Here is a 14,782-nt window from a genome sequence, read left to right on the forward strand (position 1 = left end):
AGAATGTGATGCACATTGCTTTTTAACCATTTTTATTTTAAATCAATTCTATTGTAATAATTTACATACAAGTGAAAATGTGAAAGGAAAGTTGCTCAGTCATGTCCAACTCTTTGCAACCCCATGGACTGTAGTCTGCCAGGCTCCTCTGTCCATGGAATTCTCCAGGTAAGAATGCGGGAGTGGGTAGCTGTTCCTTTCTCCAGGGGATCTTCCCAACCCAGGGACTGAACCCAGTTCTCCCAATTTGCAGGCAGATTCTTTTACCATCTGAGTCACCAGCCTACCCTGGAGGCTCAGAGAGTAAAGAATTTACACAAAATGGCATGTAAACTTTTAAACTCTAGGTTGATACACTTTACGAAAGATATTCACTTTGTATAATCAGCATCATAATCAAGATAAAGAATATTTCTATCATCTACAAAATTACTCTTGTTTCCTTTCTAAATTAGTCCAACCTACCTACCGACCCCTGGCTCCCAGTAGCTGTGAGATATTATCACTAAAAAATAGATGTATATTTTCTCTTGTTGTTCAGTTGCCAAGTCATGTCTGATTCTTTGCAAACCCATGTACTGCAGCACACCAGGCTTCCCTGTCCTTCACCATCTCCCAAAGATTGCTCAAACTCATGTCCATTGAGTCAGTGATGCCATCCAACCATCTCATACTCTGTTTTCCCCTTCTCCTCCTGCCTTCAGTCTTTCCCAGCAGTAGAGTTTTACCAATAAGTTGGCTCTTCACATAAGGTGGCCAAAGTATTGGAGCTTCTGCTTTAGCATCAGTCATTTCAATGAATATTCAGGACTGATGTCCTTTAGGATTTACTGGTGTGATCTCTTGCAGTTCAAGGGACTCTCAAGAGTCTTCTCCAACAGCACATTTCAAAAGCATCAGTTATTCAGCACTCAACCTTCTTTAAGGTCCAACTTTCATCTTGGTCACTGATTACTGGGAAAACAATAGCTTTGACTATATCTACCTTTATCGGCAAAGTAATGTCTCTGTATTTTAATATGATGTCTAGGTTTGTCATAGTTTTTCTTCCAAGGAGTAAGCAACTTTTAATTTCATCACTGCAGTCCCCGTCTGCAGTGATTTTGGAGCCCAAGAAAATAAAGTCTGTCACTCTTTCCATTGTTTCCCCAACTGCTTGCCATGAAGTAATGGGACTAGATTCCATCCCTCTTAGTTTTTTGAATGTTGAGTTTTAAGCCAACTTTTAAAGTTTTCTCTTTCACCCTCATCAAGAGGCTTTCTGCCATAAGGATGGTGTCATCTGCATATCTCAGGTTGTTTATATTTCTCCCAGCATACTTGATTATAGCCTGTGCTTCATCTACTCTTGTATTTCACATGATGTACTCTGCATATAAGTTAAATATGAAAAAGAACATATATGTATACACACATAATACATATAAATAGGTGCAGTGCATGTTTGTATATAAGTGTGTCAACTACATATATATATGATATGTATATGCACTATTATATAAGATATGTGCATGTTTATATATGTGTGTGTGTATGTCAATTACATATGTGTGTGTGTGTGTGTGTGTGTATATATATATAAATATATATAATTGAATCACTTTGCTATATACCAGAAACTAATGCAACATTGTAAATCAACTTTATTTCAATAAAGAAAATAATACAATTGTATTCAGAGTTTCATGTTTTTGTTAGAAGTTTTAATACCTTATAAACTGTTATAATAGGCTAAAATAAAGTTTAGTTATTTAATGTACTTAAAGCCAGAGTCTGAGAGCTAACCACCAAAATGAAAGATGTGGATGTCAAAAAAGTAATAATAGTAAACCTAAAACTATTTTTAAATGACTAATAATGGTTGATTTAGTTTATCTAAAAAGTAAGGAAAGCTCAAGAAAGTTGAGATTCATAATTTTATATTTTACAAATTCCTCTTTTCTGCTCCACTCCCCCATATCCCACACTCAGTCATTCTTATGGTTTCTATGGAACAAACAACTGGTAGAGTGAACACTGGAATAAATAAAGAAGGAAATGTCTCTACCTACTGATTTGGGATAAATACCTTTTGCATCATCTTGACAGCCTTCAGGTCCTCTTATCTTTCATCTCAAGTGTTAAAATAATGATGAAGTTCATTATCATTTATAAATAACATATGTTCCTGACAAAGAAATAAGAGGAATAAAAGCTTAAAATTTTAAGATACTGTGGAATCAGCCCATCACAGTTTTATGCTCTGTTTCAAACACCCTCATCCAGCAATTCCTTTAAAACTTAAAAATGTGTAAAAGAAATTATTCATTTGACTGGCTTTTTATGCAGTCATTGAATGCATTCAAGGCCATATTATCCCTTCATTAGAGGTTGAGTGTTCAGTTCTATTTAGAAGGAGGAAAACAACAGAATACAATCACAATCAAAGGGCCCAATCAGCATAAATTTAACTTAAAGAGTAGTTTGCCTTTTTATAACATGAGGTCAGGCAGCATACTATACTTTCCATACTATAAGTTTCCACACTATAATTAAGAATAATAAGGATTTTCTGATCCTAAATTCTACTTTTCTTTGATCACTTCTAAGTAAAGATGCAAGTAGAAGGATCACACACCAAAGGGGTTGATGTCTCTATTGACTTGCTAATCAATTGTCTGTTTTACAAAACCATTATTTTTCCAAAACTGACCTAATTTTCACAGTCTTGATTTAAATGAGAAACAAATTAGAGGGTTTGTTTTCTTTTTCACTCCTCTATGCTAACTACATTGGTTTAGAGGTGAACAAAAATACACAGAATCAGTATGCCTTTGAGTGAGATTTCCTTGCCAGATTTAAGCATTTGTCAAAACAAAATCTGTTTAAAATGTATCAAACTTGTCTCTTATTCTTACTTTAAAATGTGGGATGTAAGGGCTTAATAGATGCAAGTAAAATCATCATGGCTAATATTTACTCAGCGCTTATTATTTTCACTGTATTAATGTGCTTGGGTACCTTATCTCCTTTAACTCTCAGGCCAACCCTGTGAAGTCAGTGTTGTTATCTCTGTTTCACAGACAGAATGGAAAACTGGCCTAGAGAGGTTAGAGAAGTTGCCTAAAGTCATGCAGCTTTGAAATGGGTAAATCAGAGTTCATCTTCACATAATTTCTCTCCAGAGCTAGAATGTATAAGCAGCCCATAATTCTACTTCCCTTCTTTCTTTAAAATTTAAAAATTAGTTTTTGCAACATTATTGAAGGAAAAAAGAGATGCATGCACCCTCTAAAATAAGTGATTTATGCATTTTACCAGCACTAGGCAAACTTTACAGTTTCTCTTGCTCATTTTTTAATTGCTTACAATAATGCAAACTATAATTTAATCATATTCAATTTATATGATTGAATCCGTATAAAACAACCCAGTAAATTGGAAACTTGGTTGATTTTTTTTCAAACCATTATGTAAAACATTAGAAACTAAAGTATTAGTCTAGTTTAGACAGTAAGATGATCAAGGAAACAATTATCTGCTAATTGGTCCATTTGTTTTGTTTTCTGTAGAAACATGTATGAAATTAACCATGGAACAGGTGAATCATTTATACCATAGTATTTGATCCCATGGTATTTGATCTAATTTGCAACCTCAGAAACTGACCCTTGTCTTGGAGAGGAGAAAAAGTTTTTGCTTACTCCCTTCTAGTTTGTTTGTTTGTTTTTTTTTTAATGGATCTACTAATTAAACTGACATAAGAGAGATTAATAGGAGAAAAAATTAATTTTGTACGCAAATAGGTATCCAAAGGTATTCAGCTCTCAGATAGATTTTTAAGGCTTATTTGCCATCCTGAGATAAGAAAAAGGAGGTAGGGATCTGGGACTTCTAGGGGAGGAAGATAATTTATAGGCAGATGGGAAGAACAAATGTTTAGAAAACAGGTTTGCCATGCCATGCAGATAAATTTCTGATGTAAAGTATTGTCTCTTCCTGGTACAGACTCTTTATTTAAATTACTTTAGGAAGTTAAGGGAGAAGTTAGGAAAAAAAAAAAAGTCTTTCTGAGTCCATTAGGCTGATTATGTTCAGCTAAAGTAATCCACGTATTAAAGTGGAATATTTTGGGGTCACATATTTGGCTACCCACTCACCTGTAAAACATAGGATCCAAACGATAGTAAGAAAATTATATTTGTATTCCAAATAAACTGTCTAACTTTGTAAATAAAACTGCTTCTACAACACTTCTCTCCTTCTTCCCTTTAAACTTGATATCCAAAGTTGCTAGGTGAACTGTGAATTCCTTTAGATTTCAGTAAGAATGCTTGATCACAAGTACTTGCTTATCTTCATAAAATCTGAAGTTGAAGCAGCAATAATGCTAATCACCTATATTTGCATCTAGATGAGACAGTATGTAAGGCCAATTTTGAAAAGCATGAATTTTTTTTTTTTGATTGCCTTCTCCAAATTAAGCTTTTACTCTTTGAAACTACCACTGTAGCACTTCATACAATTAATATTTTCTAGTTTTTTAATCCAATAAAATCTAGCTATCTGGTGCCCTCATTTTCTTAAACATTTTATCTTTACTAAATAACAACTAAATAGATGTTCTGAATTGTTAATGCCTTGCTAGATAAGTGTTCACCAATTACCATAGTTAATGCTTTTAAATATTATGGAGTAAACTATCACTTTTAAAGCAGATACTATGTGCCAACTATTCATATATATATTTTGCACATAGTATTTAATCCTCACTATAAATCTGTGATAAAGCTATCATCATCCTTATTATAAATGGAAATTTCCCTTCAGAAGGGTTAATTGACTGATCTATGACCACATGGTTATCCCAAGCCCCAAGTAACATGAAGAGGATTTATATCATGTTTATTTTTTTTAACGGATGCTTTTTCCATGAATCCAGAATCCCTGGAACTCGAAAACATGACTCTGATGTCACAATCATTTAGTCACTCAAAGGCAGTAGATTTAAGAAGTAGACTAGAAGTCTGGGGACTTCAGACTAAGGTGACTGTCAACATATTTGAGAAAATAGCCCAGTCTAGCTATCTGCCTGGTTTGAATCTTTATTCCCTCTTTATGTTAAGCAGTGAATAGCAGAGATATTTACTCTGGATTTAGAGAATTAGGTAAAATTCTCTGCATCCAGAAGGCCAGTTGGTATTATTAGTGGTTAGGAACTCAGGGGGCTTCAACAGGGGTAGTCACACTACCAGCACATTGTATTAACAGCAATTCTGTGGCTCACTCATTTTTTTCTGAAAACAATTCATAATAAATAGAAATAGCAGCTCAAAACTGGTGAATATTGAATCCCAAATAAAAATATAACATATAGCTAAACAATAGGCATTTGAGAAAAATCAGTGGTATCAAAGACATCAACAAAACTAAAAATGGGAAACTAACATACAAACCCACAGTGTTAATACAGCAAATTCAAGGATTTTAAAAATGACATTTTATATTTTCATTTAGAGTAGGAATGAATATTACATTTTTGGATATTTACTGGGGGTATCTGTTTTATTTTTTTTATTATTTTCATTTTTTAAATTTTATTTTATTTTTAAACTTTACAATATTGTATTAGTTTTGCCAAATATCGAAATGAATCCGCCACAGGTATACCCGCGTTCCCCATCCTGAACCCTCCACCCTCCTCCCTCCCCTCCCCTCCCTCTGGGTCGTCCCAGTGCACCAGCCCCAAGCATCCAGTACCATGCATCGAACCTGGACTGGCGACTCGTTTCATACATGATATTATACATGATGGGGGTATCTGTTTTAAAAGTATTTAAATAAATACCTTGAAAATGGGAAAATATCAAGGAGAAAAAATATTCAGAATAGGTACTTGGGTAGAATGGACAGATTTTTTAAAATTTAAAACTGGGAGAAACTTACTGAAAATACAATAAAAGACAAATATTTAAAAATATGAAAGATAATTTAAATGCTTATAAGAAAAGGCAATGTAAAACCATATTTACCTAATATAACTTCTAAAAAGAAAAATCAATGAAAAATGGAAGGAACTAATCAGAGGCAATAGAAGAAAATATCAAGAGCTAATAAAGTTGTAATTATTCACAGAGGAAGTGACTGCAAATTCTCAAGTGGGATACATGAAAAAAGAAGTACATCGTACATGTTGTTCAGACAACATATTAAACCAAAGCTGATGAGAAAATCTTTTGCTTTTTAAAGGAAATTTAACATAATTTACTACAAAATAAGAGTCAGCATCCCAAGAGAATCAAGAGGACCACTGACTGTTAGATGACTGTAAAGCGATAATAAAATATTCTCTACTCAGCTATAGCAGCGCTCAAGAGAGGAGAAATCATTTCAGTAATACAAGAACTGAGAATGCTAACCACCCACAGACATATTCTGACATTTCAATAGAATATAAGTTAGCATGATAAAGTTAAAATTCAAAAATCATATACATATTAAAAGAAATAGCATATGAAAAACCAGTTAGTGATATGATTAAATAGAAAACATTTTTGATTGTAAAATATAATAATCATATGGGGAAACATCTGAAATAAAATATGGGGAAGGAAATTGTGAAGTCATGTTAGAATACACTATCACTTAATATCAAACATAAGACATGGAAATTCTATTGTTTATGGCTCCATACAGGTAGAAAAATTATAATCGCTTAATTAAGAATGATGCACAATAATTTCAAGAAATTAATGTGTTATATAACACATTAACATTAGGAATAACGTTAGGAATGGAAAAAAGTATGGAAATTAATGTGTTCTCTAAAGTGAGAGAAAAAAGAATAACAAAATGGAAAAAAAGTATTGATTTTTTCCCTTCTAATCTCAATGCAAAAAACAAAGAAAGGTTAAGATTATATATAGCTGAATGCTGCTGCTGCTGCTGCTAAGTCACTTTAGTCGTGTCTGACTCTGTGCAACCCCATAGATGGCAGCCCACCAGGCTCCTCCGTCCCTGAGATTCTCCAGGCAAGAAAACTGGAGTGGGTTGCCATTTCCTTCTCCAATAGTGGCCACTAATTGGGTGCTATGCTTATCCATTGTGATTTTATAGATGTCTGAAATATTCTACAATAACATAAAATATAATGAATGTATAAACAAGTGAATAAGGGGGAAATGATAGTGATTTATTAAACTAATAAATAATGATCTGATTTTCTATTTAGAAAACAAAATTAGAAGACAAAATCTTAGTATACATAAAAATACTTCCCAAGTTAACTAAATATTTGAATATAGGGCCAAATAAAAAAGCAACTTGAAAGAAGTTTTGAATAACTGTTATAATTTCCTGGTAGGAGCAAACCTGCCTAAGCCTGAGAATGCACCTGAATCTTAAAGAAAAAATGATGTTTAATTATATAAAAATGAAATGCTCTGCAGAAATGAACTATATTAGCAAAGGTAAATTTTCTGTTGAACACTTAGGTAAGATATTTATTTCCTCTGTGTAAAATGACTAAAAATTAATATCAGGAATAGAAAAAGAAATATTAAAATAAATACCTAAATGATGGTTTATAGAAAAAAGACAAATATATGAATAACTTAATCACAAAAAAAGAATATAATGTGTTTTTCAATAAAAGTCTGTCAAGATAACTGAATAATTAGGGAATGCAAGTTAAAATGGATTTATTTTGCCTGTTACATTTGTAAGAATAACTAAAATGATTAATGATATCAATTTTAGGTAAGGTTGTGGGGAAACGTCTCATTTGCCAATGATAATATACATTTGTAAAACATTCTTATGTATTTAATTTGACAGTAGCTATCAAACTTTATCAGAGAAGGCAATGGCACCCCAACTCCAGTACTCTTGCTTGGAAAATCCCATGGGTGGAGGAGCTTGGTAGGCTGCAGTCCATGGAGTCGTGAAGAGTCGGACAGGACTGATCGACTTCACTTTCACTTTCCACTTTCATGCATTGGAGAAGGAAATGGCAACCAACTCCAGTGTTCTTGCCTGGAGAATGCCAGGGACAGGAGAGCCTGGTGGGCTGCCGTCTATGGGGTGGCACAGAGTTGGACACAACTTAATTTGCCTACCTATTCTTTTGGCCACTATTGTAAAACTAGATATTTAGGCCAGATAATTACTGACACACATGCACAAAAATTCATATACATGAATGTATATTATCAGATCAGATCACATCAGTCTCTCAGTCGTGTCCGACTCTTTGCGACCCCATGAATAGCAGCACGCCAGGCCTCCCTGTCCATCACCAACTTCCGGAGTTCACTCAGACTCATGTCCATCGAGTCAGTGATGCCATCCAGCCATCTCATTCTCTGTCATCCCCTTCTCCTCTTGCCCCCTATCCCTCCCAGCATCAGTCTTTTCCAATGAGTCAACTCTTCGCAGGAGGTGGCCAAAGTACTGGAGTTTCAGCTTTAGCATCATTCCCTCCAAAGAAATCCCAGGGCTGATCAATGTATATTATAGCAGCATTTAAAACAGCCAAAAAGTTGAATGCAACCTATTCCCTTCAACAAAGAATATTGAAATACCATATCATGGTATCTTCATATTCTGTCTTACAATACAGTAGATAAAATCAGGAGTGAGGTAAAACCTATATGGACATATCTGGAATGATTTCCATGTCACATTAGTGAGGAAAGAATATTTCAGAACAATACACAGAGTACCATTTCTGACTATATCATCTAAAACAAAGCCATATACTTTAATGCCACATGTATATGTATATAATTATTTAAACAGAGGTTTTGAAGAACAAAGGTCTAGCTATTTATAGTGATCCTCTTTCAAAAGAAAAATACATCTCTGAACCTTCCTCCCAATTTTGTTATAAATCTAAAACTGTACTAAAAAATAGTCTTAAAAAGAGAATTGCAGCTGGGGTTGAGGAAAGGTGGATGCTGTGTTTTTCACTTAACATATTTTTTGATAGTTTAAATGTTTACAAGGAAAAATTTTCCATATATTTTGTTTAATTTGATAAATATATTTATCATTTATAAGATCAAACATTCTAGTAATAACTGGAGACCCTCTGTTTACTTGAGGAACCTAGCTAAACTTCATAACACTTGAAATTATTTGAGAAAGTCTGCTTAATCCCCTTGGTCCTACCCTCATGGTGGCTTGAAAAGCTTCAGGCATCCTATCTATGTTAAAGGCAAGACAAAAGTAGAAAGGAATGGGACTAGCTGTATCTGTCACTATATTACTGAATAAGAAATTCTCAGAAACCCATCAAGAAAATTCTGCTTACATCTCACCATATATAACTATGTTGCATGGTAAAGGCAACCTGTAAGGGTGGTTGTGAAAATTAGTATTTAATTTTCCAAACTTTGTACTTAGTTGGAACAGGGGATAAATGTAAAGGGCAGGTGGGTCAACATCTATCATAACAGGTTTTGACTGTTTTACCTAATGATTGAAATTTTATATAGATTTTGTTGATTGTGTTTAACTGATAACAAAGTATCTGTACTCTAGATACTTGCCAGAGAATATAATGTCTAACTAACTGCCTCTAGATAATTATGCATGATTGTGGCTGAGAGAACCAATATTAGGAAGACTTACCTGGAAGATATGGACTGTCCATTTCAAATACTTTAAGCTCTGTTCTGTAAGTAAACATCCAGCTTAGCACCATGCACTCTACTGTCTGTCTCCTTTTGCTTTAAATTGTCCTTAAATTGCTTTTCTTAAATTGGTCTTGGCAGTGGTACCATCATCCATTCATGAAGAATATTATAAGAAACCACACTGTGAAATTAATTGCTGTGTTTTCTTACAAATTATACATCTGCAGTGTTGCAGAATATAGAACTTCATCAATTAAACAATTACTATGTTTTGAAACCTTTTTTTAAATTGAAGGATAAGCACTATATATTTTTTTCTGTGAGATCATAAAGTTTCAACAACATGATTTTTAATACCTCATTTTTTGTTGTATTGATGTGCTCAAATTTATTTCACTAATTCTCTCCTACTCAGCATACCAAGGTTTCTGATGTTGTTGCTATTATAAAGTTTCAATGAACATCCTTGTCACTAAATCTTGTTGACCCTCATTGACTATTCCAAAAAATGGATCAATGAATACAGATGGGTTTAAGTCTTTTAATTTGCAATGAAGTGGTACTTTAAGGGAATTGAGTGACATGAGCTGGTAAAGAGGAGACTGGAGAATATTTTATTTGAAAGAATTGCAGTGATCAAAGAAACAGCAGTAAGCCTAATATACGACTTGGCACAGCAAACATTGGTTTGGTAGGAGTGATGATAATTTTGGAAAGTTGAGGATGTAAATGCATTCATGAAATACACAGACAAGTAAGAAGGTGGATCTGACAGGGTGATAAACAAAATCTTGCATCATAATTTGAATGTGTTTGACTCGATTTGCAGATGGTATAACACCTATGGTGCCATTCGCCTAAGAGGGGAGGGTAATGCAAAAATAGTTTTGGAAGAAGCTTAACCTGACTACAGTGCATGCGATGAAATTAAGTTGGATAAAGAGGCAGTTGGAATAATAGAGATATGACATGGTATCACTGGGATTTGTATTAAATTTCAATACTTTAATTTCAAAATAATTTAATTTCAAATTAAATTAAATTTATTTTATTTAATAATAAAATTTCAAATAATTTAATTTCAAAAATTAAATACAAAAATTAAATACAAAAACAGTCAATACTGTTTTTGTGGTTTCCTTTTTTTGGTGTGTGTGTGTGTGTTTTCCTTTTAATGTTTATTCTTTTACTTTAATTCAGAGAGATACATAAGGACAAAGTATATATGAATGTAGAAAGTGATTGTATGTTTTATTCTTAGAATAGTATTTTCTTTGACTCCCCCTCCATAGTTCCTACGTGAATATATTTTCCTTCCATATATAAAGAATCTTATCTATCTTCACATGTGCTCACAGCCATGTGTGTATACTCAGGTACTCACTTGTACACACTGTCCACATATAATACACGTCGAAGTTTTTTTAAATTGTTTTTCAAAAGGAAATCAAATTATACATAAATATTTGAAACTGTTGTTTTCTCATTCAGTAATACCTTATGCAAACCATTTGGGTTATCTATAATATTCCTAATTCTTTTCTTATATTATACAAATTTTCACATAATGGATATCCTAAAATTTATTTAACAATCCTTTTTTTCTGAACATTGGCTGTGTCTCCAGTTTTTTGCCATTGTGGACAATGGTGCATCACTCATTCTTGTTCATGGCTATCTATGACCTAATTATGGGACTTGCCAGCCACTCTTAGCCCCATCTATATGCCCACCTAAACAACTAGCTTTTTGCTACAGAGAAAGTCTAGTGACCACCATTATTTCATATCTTCATTACTGATTCTTTAATCCTACCTCTAGAGGTAAGCAGGATTTCTGTCACACCTGATACTAACTTCCAAAGTGATAACTTTCACTAGCAGCTGCCAGAAGAATTCAGAATACAGGTTCCATGGGTAGGATGGAAAACGCAGACAAGAGGTCGACAGGAAAATTCTTGCTCTCCCTGTCTTTCCCTTGATGACTGTTCAGAAGGCAGTAGTTTATAAAACTTTTCAATAGCCATCACTTATGATTGAGCAATGGACTGTATTTCCTGTGAAGCTGTAGTTACCTTGATTAAACAACATTTGATACACCCTTTCTCTTCTACCCTGATTTTCTATTGCATCTGAATTGCATCTCCACTAACCTGTTAGAAGCAAAATTATACCATATCCTCTGTTTGGGGAGGAAACTTAGCTAAGGCTGTATTATTTAATATGTTATTTTTTGTGAGAAAGATTGTGTGTATGTGTATGGGTGCATATAATTTTGATGTTTCCAGATTACAGTCTCTAAAGGTAGCTTATGTTTTCACCATCACTGGTTGGCCACCCTTTGTTCCACTTTTCTATTAACCCAATGGGTTATTATACCTTTCTAAAAAATATTTGCAGGACTGCTGCTGCTGCTAAGTTGCGTCAGTCATGTCCGACTCTGTGTGACCCCATAGACGGCAGCCCACAAGAGTTTATTAAAAAAAAAAAAAAAACCTGCCACTTTAATTTTGTTTTATCTGACTGCTAGTAAATCATAACATTTTAATGTTAGTTCAAGATAATCTTTTCCTGTGAAATATCCATTTATATTCTCCATATTTCAAATGAATATTTGTGGTCAGCTTGTCAATAGGCAAGATGTCTTTGTGTATCACAGATAGTAACAGTGGGCATTGAGTTTACATTTTTTTCTATTTATGAGCTTTTTTAATCATAGTTTTGGTCAATTAACATTTTTGATCTTTATATTTCCATACTTGGCTCTAGTTATTTTGTGGCTTTTGAAATTCCAGAAATCACTTATATTCTATGAACCATGAGATAACCCGTGATTGTACACACAGTCTTGATTACTTTCGAAGAGCTTAATGTTTTATATTATTTGATTTAATATATCTATAATATTTAATTTTATAAATGTGAGTATCTGGGGATTTTTTTCCAGAAGAATTAGTAGCTTTGCTAGCACTATTTTACTGAGACAGTTTCCCATTAAATGGCAGCCTTTACCATAGCTCATGCACATCCATACACAGGGGTATACTTCTGGATTAGCTACTCAGTTCTGATCCTATATGTAATTTTCTATACTAATACCATATTGTTTTGATCACAGTGACTTTATAGCATATATTGTTGCTGGCAAGGTATTTTTCTCCCTCACTGTTCTTTCATTTGAAATGTAAAGTTATTTTATCTAGTTCTTCACACAAATCATCTTTCTTTGGTGTTCTGATTAGAATTGCAATTAACTTTTATATTAAATGTGGAAGAATTGACATTTTATGATATATTTATATATAATTTTCCATAATATATTCCTTTACACATATTCATATGAATTAAATTTTTCTTATGACTGTAAATGAGATCTCTCTCTCTTTGGTTTATTACACTTATTAGAGGAGTAGAGAAAATCGACGCTCTTACATTTGACTTTTATCCAGCCATATTACAAAATTTCTTATTAAATCTAGTCACTTTCACTAGATTCCGTTGGGTTATCAGCCCAAAAAAAAGAACTTAATATATTTTCCAGTGATTAAGTTTCTGTCTGTTGCATTTATGAAAATTTTCAATACAATATTAAGTAAAAACTGTACTAACGGGCATCACTCTTTAGTATCTGATTTAAAATAAGAAAAGATTAGTGTCTTGGCACTTAGAATAATATTTGCTGAAGGTTTGGAGTAATTGGTCTTTTTTCTTCTTTAATATTAAAGCCGTTTCCCTCTATTTCCACTGTCACAAAGAATGGCTGCTGAATTTGATCTGAGCCCTTTCAATGATATGATCCAACACATTTTCCAAAGTTTTAAAACAAATTTTTCAATTAGACTTGAGCACTAGTACAATGAACACATGCATAATTTCTACCTATATTCAACAGCTATGAACATTTGACCATACTTGCTTAATATCTGTATTTCTGGCATTGTACATATGTACAATATATATTATATATAGAAAGAGGGAGCCACTTGAAAGAAAGTAGCAGACATCATAATACTTCATCTCATGGATATCTTGAAAATAAGCATTTTTTATTCAAAACGTAATATAATTATTGCACTTAAGAAAATTACTATTACCCTAATACTGTCTAATATTTGGTATACATTCTGTTTTCTGTATTTATTTTATATATACTCTTTCAGATAGCTTTAATGAGATATACTTTATGAACCATTTATTTCATTCATTTTAGATACACAGTTAAATGCTTTTTAGTAAATTAACAGAGTTGTACACTACCACCACAATTCAATTTTAAAATATTTCCATCACATCAAAAAGATCCCTTGTGCCAATAATCTGTTAGTATCTGACCCTTAATTTGCTTCCAGCCCCACTAATGTTTCTCTATAGATTTATTTATTCTGACCATCTGATATAAGTGGAATCATATAATATGAAGTAGTTTGTGACCCGCTCAGTTTACTTAGTGAAATACTTTTGTCGCTTATCAATGTAGTAATAAGTATTAGCAACTTACTCATTTTATTAACAAATAGTATTATATTGTATGGATATACCATAATGTATTTATGTATTCATCAGTGTGCGATTGTTAGGGCTCTTTCCACATTTTGGCTACTGTGAATAATGTTACTGTGAGCAGTCACATACAGCCTTTATGTAAGCATGTATTTTTAATTTTCTTGGGTAGATACCTAAGAGTAGAATTCTTATTTTATTTGGTGATAACATAAAAACATAAAATATTTAGGGCTAAATATGTCCAAATATGTAAGACTTGTAGGCCAAATTTATAAAAGAGTGCTGAGAGGAATGAAATGAATGGAGTGATATATTGTATGAGAGATTCTACAATATTGAATGAGAAATTCTACAGTATTTCAGAAGTCAGTTATTCCTGGAATTATATATAGATTCATTCCAACCCTGATCAACGTTCAAGCAGAGTTTACATAAAATTGACAAGTAATTTATACAATTTATATGGAAATACAAATGACTTAGGCAAAGCAACTTTGAAAAAGAATGGTTCTGGAGGATTCACAGTTCAAGTTTATTTTAAAGTTTCCTTGAAAAAGGCTGTGTTGGTTACAAGATAAACAGTTTAATGGAAGAGGATAGAGTCCAGAAATAGACCCTTACTTACGTGTTCAATAGATTTATGTCAAAAAAAAAAGCATTTCA

General features: G+C 32.9%; 1 long non-coding RNA gene across 22 annotated transcripts in view; it reads left to right on the forward strand.

Moving 5' to 3' along the window:
- LOC147369852 (uncharacterized) overlaps nucleotides 1-14,782 on the forward strand; it is a 1,128,106-nt gene that overhangs the window by 37,628 nt on the left and 1,075,696 nt on the right. The gene's annotated exons all lie outside the window — the stretch shown is intronic.

Source organism: Bos grunniens, chromosome 7 (assembly GCF_055505025.1).
Source record: "Bos grunniens cultivar Pamir isolate PY7600 chromosome 7, Bosgru_T2T1.0, whole genome shotgun sequence".
Taxonomy (NCBI): Eukaryota; Metazoa; Chordata; class Mammalia; order Artiodactyla; family Bovidae; genus Bos; species Bos grunniens.